The sequence below is a fragment of the Cavia porcellus genome, unplaced genomic scaffold (assembly GCF_034190915.1).
Source record: "Cavia porcellus strain 051 isolate PalLab524CR breed Dunkin Hartley unplaced genomic scaffold, mCavPor4.1 scaffold_14, whole genome shotgun sequence".
In the NCBI taxonomy this organism is placed as follows: domain Eukaryota; kingdom Metazoa; phylum Chordata; class Mammalia; order Rodentia; family Caviidae; genus Cavia; species Cavia porcellus.
This window is the reverse complement of record NW_026947497.1, coordinates 6,949,992-6,962,984: the sequence shown is the minus strand read 5'-3', so window position 1 is coordinate 6,962,984 and position 12,993 is coordinate 6,949,992.

Genomic DNA, 12,993 nt, shown 5'->3' with positions numbered 1-12,993 from the left:
TCGGTGGAATACCCATAGTTGGTTAGAAAATTCCCCTTTGCAAGTCCCTCACCAGCCACTGAGCAATCTCAAACAGCATTCTAATGAAGGCGGGGTTACACTGCCAAAAAGAGCTCTCTGGGTGCACTAAGTGAAGTAGCTCCTGGGAAATGGAAGGATGAGGGGGTGACAGGACGATACAGCAAGGAGAACAAGCACAGCACAGAGTCTGAGCCGAGTGATGAGCAAGAGAGTAAACTATGCATCCAGCAGAATGCTGGGAATCCTACAAGGTGCTAATCAGAAGCTTCAATTTGATACAGATGTCAAGGGGTGTCAAGGAACAGTTCCGGGAAGAGAATAGTTGACTCACAGCAGTAGGTTTAGAAAATTACTTTAGCAAGGGGTGTAGTTCAGGCAACACTCCCATTGACACGGGGCCAACGGATTGCATTAAAGGCCAATTTGTCAAAGCAAGGCATGGTCTCTTTGAGTATTAAGTAACCGTTCAGTGTAGGGCCTGGGAATTCTAAAGGGATCACAATATGCAAGTAATTGAAGCACTTTCATGAGAAATCCACTTGCCATCATACCTCTGTCACCTACGTCATGAATACAACAGTGCGCAACTTTTTAACATTTCCTGGGGTCAACATTTCTCATAGATGCCATGGGCTTATTTTATTTGCTCCACACCTTCCCACTTTGCTGCACCTGCTACACCAGTCATCGTGCCGTGTTTAACGGCCAGCCAGCCTCCGGGGCCTCGTAACAGATGGAGAACATCAGACCGGCTTGCACGTGGAGCATATTCTAAGTCCGACTTAAGCTTTTCAGACAGACCCTGAAACTGAGATCGTTTTTGCCTTCCATTCCTTTGTCTGCCTGTCTACCATTCCATCCAGCTGTGCTTTCTCCTCTATGCCAACAGTCGCCGATTCCATGCGGAGTGCTGTGCCAGCCTTAGCGCGGATTCAGATACTAGTAAGGCTGCGTAATGTCCATGGGAATCTCATAGCACCTACAAGCTGTTTAACATGCACACCTGTGTCTTACAGTGTTCCAAGAACCAAATATAGTGATGCTTCATTTTACAACACCTGGGAGGGAAACACATTCCTTTTTATGTGGTTCAAGGGACATTTAACTCTCTGTAGGGAGCAGGCTCCCCAGGGCACTTGGCTCTGAGGCTGGAGAAGTCAGTGTTACCTGCGGAGAATGTTGAGGATGCTGCACAAAATGTAAAAGGGTTAGATGACTTCTAGCAGATGGAATTTATTTCTTTAACAAACATGATACTTGTAAAACTTCATTCATAATGTTAAGGTTGGGAAATGGAATGGATGTCTGTTTTGTAAGGGGAAGATGATACTAGGAAAAATCTTCTTGCTGTTTGGAGTGAGATGGGCTGAAATGGATAGCAGGCTGGAGATGGATTCTTTCCTCTTAGAAAAACATGTTTTGGAGCCAGGTAGCTCACAACTATAGTTTAAGTACTTTGGGAAGCTGAGGCAGGAGGACCACAAGTTCCAGCCTAGCCTGGGCACCTTAGCATTTTATGGGGACCCTGTCTCAACATTGTATAGGGGCCAGGGTGTAGTTTAGTGGGAAGACCCTGGTTTCAGTCCCCGATACTGCAGAAACAGAAATTAAACAGGGGTTTAGCAGGCTTGAAGTGAGACAAACGGAGGCACTCAGGAGCAGTGGTTGGCTGTGGGGGTGGGCCTTCACAGAAAACCAGGCTTAGGACTATCCGGACAATCTTGTGCTAGTCTAGCATTCTTCAGTGCTGCAGTGAGACTCTAAGCCTGGACTCATCATCCATTAGATGAAAGGACTGTTTATAAGGACTTTTCCATAGACTACAGACGTAAGAGCCAAATTACAATCTTATGTTTGTGCATGTGTTAAATTGTCTCCAAATGCTAATACGTGTGTTTCTATGCTTTCTTACAGAAACGTGTAACTCTTCTCTCTTCTGAATGTTTGCTATAGATTAGGGGCTAGCTTAGCGGTATTTCTATATCATCTCACTTTTGTTCTTCACAAGCATCACTATAGGTAAGAGGGTTGGAGTCCGGGTTGAGACCCTGATGGCTTGGGGTCAAGGTTTTCACTCTTCACTGTTAGTTTATGCTGGTTTCATGAAAAGTGACTGCTTGCTTCATGGATTGAGGTGAGGTTCTGTATTTTGCCTGAAGTCCTGGAATTCATACCTGGGGCTAAAGCCTATCTCTGACAAACTTTTTCACTTCCAATTTTGTGATTACTTGCTAAAACATTTTCTAACCTTTTGAAAAGGTGTAATAGCTCAGGTTGAAATGGCTACATATCTCTTTTCTCTTCCAGCCATTATTCCGCTTGCTATTTTCTTTCCAGCCATTAGTCAGTATTTTGCACTATCTTAGGCACTGCTTATAGGCATGCGAACAATTGAAATGTAATTCAAAATGTCAGATTTTCACAAAATAAATGAAAAGCAGGAATGGGACTTTCCCAGGAGGACCTGACAGGTGTGTGGCTGGAATTAATCTTGAACCGACTAACACACAACTAGAAATTGAATCTCCATTTCATCCCACCTCACAAGCTGCTATGAGAACAAAGTTCCAAAAAGAAAAGAGAATCACCATTCTTTTGAGAGTATTACTTTCTAAAGAGTCAGTTTATGATTTCCCTAACCTAACACTTTGTTCTATATGCTTTATCAACATAGTCTTCATTTAAATAATACACAGAATTATTAAATTGTTGAAAATGCATATAACAGTGTTTGACTACATACATTTTAAGAATGCTCCATCATCTGGGGCTGGGGATTTAGCTCAGCAGCATAAGTGCTTGCTTGGCAAGCACACAGTCATGAGTTTGATCCCTGGTACCAATAAAAAAAAGAAAAAAGAATGCTGCATCATCTTAGGGAAACTGAAATGCAGACAGAACAAACCCTTTGCCAAGGTCAGCAGGTTGGAGGCCGGAGGAAGTGGAGGTGCAGTTTTACCTCCTATATGACCAATAGGATTTTGTTTCACATGTGTGCTCCTCTGTGGGACAACTGCTGTAATGTGGTATTTAAAATTATCACTACTTCTCTGGTTTCTTTGTGTGGAGTGTCCCAGAGCAGCAGTCTCAAACCTTTTTTGGTACTAGAGACAGGTTTTATGGAAGCCCATTCTTCCAAAGAGGGGCGAGAAGATGGTTTGTGATTAGAGCGTCAGAGGAGTGTGTAACTTAGACACCCCCTTTGCCCTCATCGAGTTTTATTCAGTGAGTGACGTCCTAAGGGCCCAAGAGGCTGGTGATGGGGAGACACTTTTCCAGAGTTTTGAAGGAAAAGAAAATGAAGATTCTGAGAAGCAAACCTGAAGTTCTTCTGTACTTTTGACATGGGGCTGAATCCTGGAGTTGCCCTTGCAAAGGAGACTTTGGCTGATACAGAGAAAAGACGGCTGTCATTCATTATGAGCAAGAAGATGGCCTGAAGCTCACTATTCACACATTTAGAGTCATTCCAGATATTGTCCACTGTGGTTTGGCGAATAGAGAAGCCAGTCTCTTTTTTGCATGGCCCTGGCATCTTAAATAGGACTTGTAGACTAATCAGCCACTTTTATGTGAGCAGGCTGTTGAGTGGCACCATTTCCTGCTGAGCTTTATACTGAGCCAAGTTCCCAAACAGAATCGCTCTCGTGCTTCCTAACTTGGCAGGCTGAGACTCTGAGGAATCCTAGCTGAGTTACCTAAGGCCGCAATTTTCTTGTAGCATTATTAGAAGACTGGTCTAGGAGACTGTTACTAGAAGACCGGCCTCAGTTTCTAGCCTCGGCAGCCCTGTCAGTGAAAGTCTGACTAATGTGGTCCCTAACTGGAATTTCCATCAGTGTCGACAGTCAGTAGCAATCTTCAAGATCTGAACTAAATATTTAGCTCTTCTGAGATCCAGCACAGTGACTTGGGAAACTTTGTCTTACCCCCATACCGGCTGGAGGCATGGGACCACCCACCTGAAAGCCCAGTATTCTGTGCACTTTGGGGGAGGTGATCTTGCTGGAGGCCACTGTTGCTTCTACTAGAGAAAAGCGGGGCCTGGTCTCTGTGGGCAAAGTCATTTGGGCCAGATCATAATATAGTTTCCTTAACATGATGTCATAAATAAAGGGCAAGCAGAGCACGTGCAGCTGCCAAGGTGCCTAGGCAAACAGATGCCAGAAAGGTTCCACTCCACAGAGCAGAGCCCCGTGCTCCACTGGCATGGGTGGCTGCGTCCAAATTGTCCCAGTCATCTCCTGTCATGTTCCTGGTGCTCCTCTGTGCTCCCAGACTCCTTTCCTGGCAGCAATTGTGACCACTAGTCCTGATGGCCCCACTTCTGGAGTGGAGCAGGCACCATGTCCTGCTGAGCACTGAGGCCCCAGGGCCCACTGAACTCTGGTCTTTGCCTGATCTCCTGCCAGGATCACCTCATGCCATTGTTCCTCTGGAACATCCAGAGAGCTTTAATGACCTGAGGTCCTCTGGTCCCCCTCAGGCATTGCCCCTGAAAAAAATCAGTTTCTTAATTTCAGCTGGAGGTCCAAATGCAGAGATTCCTGAGATCTGATCCTCTTTACCTCAGCAAGAAGCCACAGGTTGACTGTTACGGTGCCTTGAAGAAGCTGAACCTTCTTTAACCAGGCAGGACGCCCAAGCTCAGTATGAAGAAGCCCTCTTGCTACTGAGGAGGGTGGGATCAACTGCTGATGCATCAGAAGGTAAAGGCCCCCCTCTCCGAGCAGCACTGCAGCTTGTCACTGACACTGGCCACACATCACGGTTAAATCTGGGGATATGGAAGTGACCATAAAAGCAGAGGCAGCCAAGGAAGAGGAATTTACTCTGAGCCAGCATCAGGTCCCAGCCCAGCCTTCCAGAGAGTCCAGAGTGCTAGAGTCTTCAACCCAACAAGAAGCCTCAGCTCAAACTCCAGCGCCTTCTGTAGAGGTTGAAGCTTCTCCCAGCCAGCAGAGGCAGGCACCTCATCTATCTCTGGGAACTTCTCCAACCCAGTAGGAGGCCCCATCTCAGCCTCCAGGGCTTCCTGCAGGGGAATGAATCGTTTCCCAGTGAGCAGGAGCATCCAGGTTTAGACTTGCATCTTCCGGGGAGCATGAAACTTCTGGAAACCATCTGGCAGCCCCATATCAGCCTGCAGAATATGCTGAACAGAAAGAACCTTCTTCAGTACAGCTAGAGCAGCCAGCTCAATCTCTGGAGATAAAAGTTCATGAAGTAAAAGTCTCAATTCCAGGTCACCATCAAGCTAAGCATTCTCAGGGGGCCAGTGTGACTGTTTAGCTTCCAGCCCTGCAGCTTATCATAGCTATGGAATCCCCTGGAGTGGCAGGACATCCCGAGTCCACCATAAGGCCCAAGCCTCAGCTCCAGTGAATGATGTGGAACCTTCTGTGACCTAACCAGAGGATCAGCCATGCCTCTGAAGACCCCTGAAGGGGCTGAACCTTTACAATTTCCACAGCCACCTCCAGTTCAATCTTCAGAATCTGTTAAGGATGAATAATCCTCTCCTACCCAGCGGGACACTGTGGTTGGGAATCAAGAGATTTCTGAGGAGGGTGAGTCCACTTCACCCAGCGGGAGTCTGCAGGTGCACATCTGCAAACCCCTGAGGAGGCTGAACCTCTTTGATCAGCCGGAGCCTGAAGCTGAACTTCTGTAATACAATGAGGAATCTGAAGCATCTTTGACCCCGCAGGAGGTTAAGCTTGGCTAGGAGAGCTGCCTAATGAAGCTGTAGCTCCATCTCCAGAACATCAAGAGGTAGCCATTTCTCCTGTGGGTGGTGTTCAAGTTCAGCCTCCAGCATTGGACAGCATCCCCGTTAAGTATCCATAGGTGGCTGACAAGGATGAAACAGAAACTTCAACGAAACAGGCGGCCCTGGCTCAGTCCTCAGTAACCCCTGAGGTGTTTGAATCTTTCACAGACAAGAAAAAGGTTCCAATTCAGCAGCGACCAAAGCCTGTTGTGAAGAGTGAGCATTCTCCATTTGACAGCAGGGTCCCCAGTCAGCCCACAGTCAGCCCCCAGTCAGCTTCCTGAGGAACATCCCGAGCCTGTGGGGGAGCTCAGCTCTGTATCCAGTCTCCCCTGCCAGTGATGCACTTTCACCAATCCAGCACCAGCTCTCAACACAAGTGTCAAAATACTCTGTGGACGCTACTGCTTCTTTTAAATTGACAGCATGGCATTTTCTGCTCAACCTTCAGAGTCGCCTGAGCATGTAGAGCCATTTACAGTCACTGGGAGCCTACAGCTTCAGAGCCACCTGCAGAGATGGAACCTTCTCCAGTTGATCAAGCTTACCCTGCCTTAGCATGCAGAATGCTGCAGCCAGCTCCTTCTCCAAAACCTCCAAAGCCCAAGCCAATCCCATCTCAGCTTCCACATGAATCACCCAATGAGACTGTTATTCAACCTCCAGCCAATAATAGATGACACCAGCTCAGGGTCAAGCTCAGTTTTTCCCAGTGCTATGTTTCATACTTTGGACCTGAAAGTCACCGTCACTTTGGAACCCACTACAAAGGCTGACCTTTCTATATTCCTATATCCCTATAACTATAGGTGCCACTCCAAAGCACCTTGGGGTGATGCTGCTGGATCTAAACCAGGTTCAGGGTCAGCATTCAAACCTGACTTGGTCACAGTTTGACCTTTGAACCCAGAGCATACCAAAACTCCACAATCTACTGCAGTAGCTCAACCTTCTCCAACTGTGTGGGAGACCTTATGGCAGCCTCTAGAGCTACATAGGGAGGCTGTCACTCAAGCTGCAGTGCCCCATGAGGTGAGCGTTCCAACTCCAGCTCAGAATCCAACATCATCTAAGGTCACAAGCTGATCTTTAAACCAAGAGTGGCCCACAACTGTAATGACCATAGAGGTTGAACTTTTCATGGCTCTAAAGAAGGTTTAAACACTTGTTCCAAAGTACCTTAAGGTGATGCTACTATACCTAGCGTAGGTGGAGACTCAGCATCCAAACATGACTGAAATTATTTCTCAATCTTTGGACATAGAACTTATGATAACCAAGAATTCTGCAAAGCCAGAGAAGGCTTTAACTGTGCAAAAGGAACAGAATGCCATGACAGGCCGGTGAGCACTGCACCTGCCCAGCTGAGCCCTTGCCATGTGACCTTAGTGAAGCACCTTAGTGACCCTGTATTGCATCCCGGCACCCACAGCCCTTCCTTCACTGTCTTCAGCTTCTAAGGAAAATTCTATTTCTTACCTTGACAAGAATATTTGTACAATGCACCAGTGGGTTGAGAAACTAAATTTTAGTGAAAATTACCTGATTGAGTTACATAAAGATTCATCTGAGGGCCCGCCATCACTCTAGTACTTAGACTTATCCTGCAATAAGATAAGTCTACTGAAGAGTCATATCTTTTAAAATCACCAGCATGAAAATATACATTTGCAAAAAACAGATGTGGACCTACTGCATTTGAGAACATCCTTACAAGGACTCTTGAGTTGGAAAATTGATCTTACCAAGTTGTATGCTGATTTACAATGATACTGAGGGTGTCTCTAAGACAGTCAAACTGCAAAGTGATGGTGCACAAGTGCCCAGTGCCGCACAGCGTCTTGAAGAACCAAAGGGGACCACAGGAAACATGGAAAGAGTGCTGGGAAGGTGTGATGAAGGGGGGGGGGTGGCTTAACCTAACCCTAACCCAGCTCCTGGGGAAGAACGTTGCCCGTAAAGGAGCGTTGGGAGACCCCGTGGAGGAAGTTGGGGCAGCGTGTGGTGCCAAAACATACACGTGCTGGGGATAAAAGTGTGAAAGCTGCTAAACTTATCTTGCATTCCTCAAAATTCATTGCTTTTATAAAACGCACTTCCTCACAGCCCACAGAGCAACCTGAGCAAACAGCTCACAAAAACGCACACGGTCCACTAGGACCAGCAAAGAGGCCTCTGTTCCTGGCAGTGAGGAGGCTCCCCAGGCACCTTGCTCTGTTTTTTGCCTCTTTAGGAGCCCTTTTGCCTAAATCTGCCTGCCCGTTCACAACCTTTTGTGGAAGACTCCTGTGGAAAGCCAAACTGTATGAGATACTTTTGAAAGAAATATTTTTGTGTCAAGTCTTCCTGTTTCTGCTGACCTCTGCTGTGACTGCATCAACCTAATGTCAGCTGACAACCAGACCGGTGAGAAGCAAGGAGTCCCCCAGTATGAGCACTCCTCACCCTAAAGACTTCTCTTCCTCACTGCTGTTCTTTCTATGTGATCAGTCTGACATGCAGTTAAACCAGCAGCTCCAGCCCTTCATCTCCACATGAGAAGGCTCATCTCTCACAGTATTCACATTGAAAAATGCACCACTCTGAGACCCACAGTCCACAGACCTGCACCAAGCTTGTCTCCAGAACAGGCCCCCTGGCAGAGCTTCTCTGTGAGCAGCAGAAGCCAAGGGTCCAAGGCCCATGGGGGATAGGGAGTAGTGGACAAGTGAGACCTACATCAGGGAGAGCCCAGGGGAGTAGGAGGAGGCAAGGGAGCTCACAAAGAAGACATTCCAGGACACGGGTCCACCAGAAACTCCCCACTGGCAATCATCTGTGATGGCGGCAGACATTGCTTTCATTATGGCCTTCTGTGCATGGGGATTTAGTCACATGGCTTCAGAAGAAGACAAAGAAAGGACTTCAAGTGGCTTCGTCTAGCTTCAGTGGAAAAAAGGGGGTCACAAGGACTCTTCCCAGTTTCGGAGGCCACTGTGGCTCAGGGCGTGAGCAGATCCCCTAGAGCCACACTGAGGTAAAGCATGGCCTGGAGGCTGCACAGCAAGGACACATCCAGCCGACGCGAGGCTGTGGCTGAGGATGCAAAGGAGCTCAGCACAGCCTCCACAGAGCGGGCCTGGGCAGTCGGCCAGGGCCAGTGAGGAAAGCAAAGCACTTGAGTCACAGAGCGACTTCCACCTGCCCTGGGTGACTGGCTAGTTTCACGTTGACATCACTAATCAAGTATTTTTCTCACCACCTGCTGTGTGATCCAGTTCGTAACAGTTCTGAGACTGGTTCCAGTCCTTGGCCTGAGGATAAGAGAACCCCAAAGAGCTTATCAGCTTCTGGGACACAGTGATATTACAGCTGATGCTGTCCTTTCATTATGTTGGGCTTCTGGAGGGGGGAAGTGATTGTCAACTCAGATGTCATTGTCTGAAAAATCTTGGATTTTGGGGGGACAGCCAGACCCTAGCTTTTTCCTGTGAGTCAGTGCCATTCGAGGACTGCAGGGAAAGAGAACAAGAAATCAGCAAGAAGCGGGTCCTCCCTGTGAACCAGCATCACGTCCAGGCTGCCACCACCAGGGGACAGCCAGCCCCAGCCCCTTCCAGTGTATGGGCTGGGAAACAAGAAGAGCCAACCCCCAAGCAACCTGTTGATCTGGAGAAACTCAGGCTGCAATGGTAGCTATTGTGGTGAAATGCAATTTGATGCTTGTGGTGTTTGGTGTTTCACTGACTTTGCAGGTCCAGGGCCAGTGGTCTGATCTCCTATTCAGAGGATAACGGTACACAGTGTAGCATCTATGGGGGAATCTCCTTCTGAGGTGATGGCCATTGTTAATTCACTATTATCTTGTTTTGAAGTCCTGCATCATTTTCATTGTTTTGGGGGGTTGAGTTTTATTCTCTTTTGTTTTGCTTGATTTTGTTATATCTGATGGCATGGGAAGTTATTTCAAAGATAGCAAGATGTATTATGGTAGCCATTTTGGATTTACTATTGTCTTTTTTTGAAGTTCTTTACTGACTTCATTGTTTTGTTTTTATTGGTTCTATTCTGCTCTGTTTGGTTTGATTTTTACTATGTCTGAACGTATGGGCAGCTATTTTGAAGACAACAAGAGGCATTATGGTAACCATTGTTGATTTTGTTGAAGTCCTGTGTCACTTGCACTGGTTTGTTTTGATTTGTTTTGTTTTGCTTGGTTTTATTCTCTTTAAAATCAAAAAATCAAAAAAAAAAAAAAAATCCTGGACTGGAAGAAGCCGCCATCCTGCACCCAGGCTGCAGACTGGGGTGGCAGCTTTTCCCATGGTTCTCTGGGTCTCAGCCACAGCCCTGTCAGATGCAGCGGTCGTAGCTCCTGCCAGTCCTGGTCTCAGGTGATTCAACAGACTTTGAGGCCTTTGCTAACCCCACTGACATCATCATAAAAATAACTATCCTTTCACTAACCTCTCCTCAGTCCCCCGTCCCTGCCTGTCACCTGCCAGGACCCACGCGATACTGAGGTAAGAGGTGCTGCAGAGACTGGAAAACAAGAGGAAGTCGCTGAGTGAAGACTGAGGAGCCAAACAGCAATGACAGCTGTGTCCAGACAGCAGACAGCGGCCATCCGCTCCCCCCAAACCCTGGCCTGGGCCAACCTCATTTGCATTGTGGTTTTGTTTTCCTTCAGCCCTGGGCTTTAGACACCAACCTACTTTCTCTAAAAACCCTGTCAAATACAGACTCCTGAGAAATGAGCTGAGTCAGGTACCTACTGGGCCATGACTCCATGTCCCCAACCTCGCATAATCCCAGGGCTTTCAGAAACCCAGCGGCTGTGCCCAAAGGGGCTAGGAGCCCTTCTCCTTGGGCTGTAGGTGCACTACAGAGTGCACTTCTACGTTTAATAAATCTTACTCTTGTTTGTCCTCCTGAGTGTCTGCTCAATTCTTTGTTTGGGATCATGGTAACCTGCACACAACTTGAGGGAGTCAGGTCCCTCCTCCTAGACAATCTCTGAACGATTATTCCGTTTTTCCTTCTCAGTGTTCTTTGCAATCCATGAAAGTCAAGCTATAATAACATAAGGATGTGAAATTACCGGAATCAAGGCTTCTGCCTTCCAAACCTGTTTAGTTTTGCCTACAGAGTGCTACATTTTAGGAAAATGTGAATTTTTCCCCAACATTTTGAAAATTGAATGTTTATCACATAAAAGTAAACCAAAGCAATACAGTAAAAAATCAAACTGTATGAAAATTCTAGGTCTGGATTTGTGCTGTTTCTGAGTATCCATTGCTTTTTTTCTAAAAACTGAGTATTACCTTTTTTCTTTTTGAATACTAAAAAGTTAGGTCCCCCGGTTCCGACCACTGTTAAATCCTGCATGTTCTGACCCGTCTTGACTTCTTCTTCTGTTTCTTTTCTTTCTCTTGCTCCATTCTGGGTACTCAGCCTTCTTTTCTGTTCCTTGAACTCAAGCTCATCAGACATGTCCCTCTTTGAGTCTTTAGGTCTGATACAGCCCTGTATATAATTGCCACACACATATTCCCAACTGAGTTTTTTGGCCTGCTCCCTTCATAGAAGATGGCCCCTCCTAGTTTTTCAAAAGCTCCTCCGGCAGCCTGGATGACTCCTCATTTTGAGAAGAGGATCTAGCACTTACCCCTGCAACTTTAGTGTCGTGGTCCAGTGTTTCTTTTTACTGAGCAATCCACTCCCCACCAATACCAGTACTTCTTAGTCTTACCTACCAGCAAACCCATAAATCAGCAGCAAGTGAACCAACACCGCCTGACCTCGGTACAGTCCAGATTGTGAGTGCTGCTTCAGCAGCCAAAATTAAGGGGTATGAGAGTTACTGTGCAGTATGAAAACCAGATGGTGTCATTTTAATCAGAGTAATGGGGTTCTCAATCAGGAAAAGTACACTAATAAAGCTAGGATATATCATCATGACCACTAAAAAAGTCAGCAAAGAATTGCAAAGCCGTTACTTCAGAGTATCCTTGAAAATTTCAGTAGAACCGTGCTTCCATCAATATATACTTGTAAGGCTTTCCCTACATTCCTTTCATAATTTTATATTTTTTAGTTTGCTCAGTTAAGAAACCAAGCATGTATGTCTTTAAAAGCATATAAATGCAGAGTTTTGGTACTTCCATTTTTGGTGTGTTTTCTACATGCATAAGGTGTGTTTTCTTCAGGAAAAAGACAAATCCTCCCTTTGGAACTATTATTCTCCAAAGGTTCCTATGAGAAAAGTGAAAATTAATTTGGGAAGGATGAATGGAAAAATCTGGCCCCATAAGTAGTGCAATATACTTAGCCCCGCTCCAATCATTTTAATAACCCCCTCAGCCTTTATCCTTCTCACTTGCCTGGGCTTTAGCACTTCGAGGCACATCTCTGGAGACTCGAGTATTCTTTCCATGTTTCTAACACTTGCGCTTACACGTATTGTGGCTGATCCTCTTTCTTCCCTAAGATTTTGAATTTATGGAGCACCAAGAGCTTTATAACTCCCTACTCCACTTAGCAGCCCCACAGCGGAAGACCTGCTTCCCCCCAAACTCTCCCTTAGACCTTCCCGACCCTGAGCCTTGCCTTCTCCAAATTCATATTGCACTTTTCACTGCATCAAATTCCACAGCCCTTTGCTGTAAGAACATTTACTGAGCACTTGTTCTGTGACACCTGGTCCCCCTCTGCATTCTATGGACGTTACTCAGTTTCATTCTGACAATTGAATGCATTGGGTACTGTCCTTATGCTAATTTAATGAGCTAGATTAGAAAACTTGCTTACTTTATACAGACAGTAAATGCTTGCACCCATCCAGGTTTCTGAATTTGGACACTTTTATCTTAATCATTCAGCCTTAATATGTTATACTATCTCCCATTTGCAAATGTCCTCCAGTTAACCATGGATCAATTTAAAGTATTTGTGTTTTACCAGGGTATGAGTGCAACATGCCATCAGCAGAAATTGTACTTTGAATTTTGATCTTTATCAAGCTAGTGCTTTTTGTATGACACCTTTCTTATGCTGGAGAGCGGCGGACACCCAGAGTTTCCAGTCACCTGCACCATCTCACAGGCTAAAAGCCTGTACTTTCTACAGTATAGCAAGCTGCTGTGTAGCTAAGGTGGTCAGTTGGTTAGGAGAAATAAATGCTTTTGACCATGTAATTTCAACAATTTTTCTGTACATGA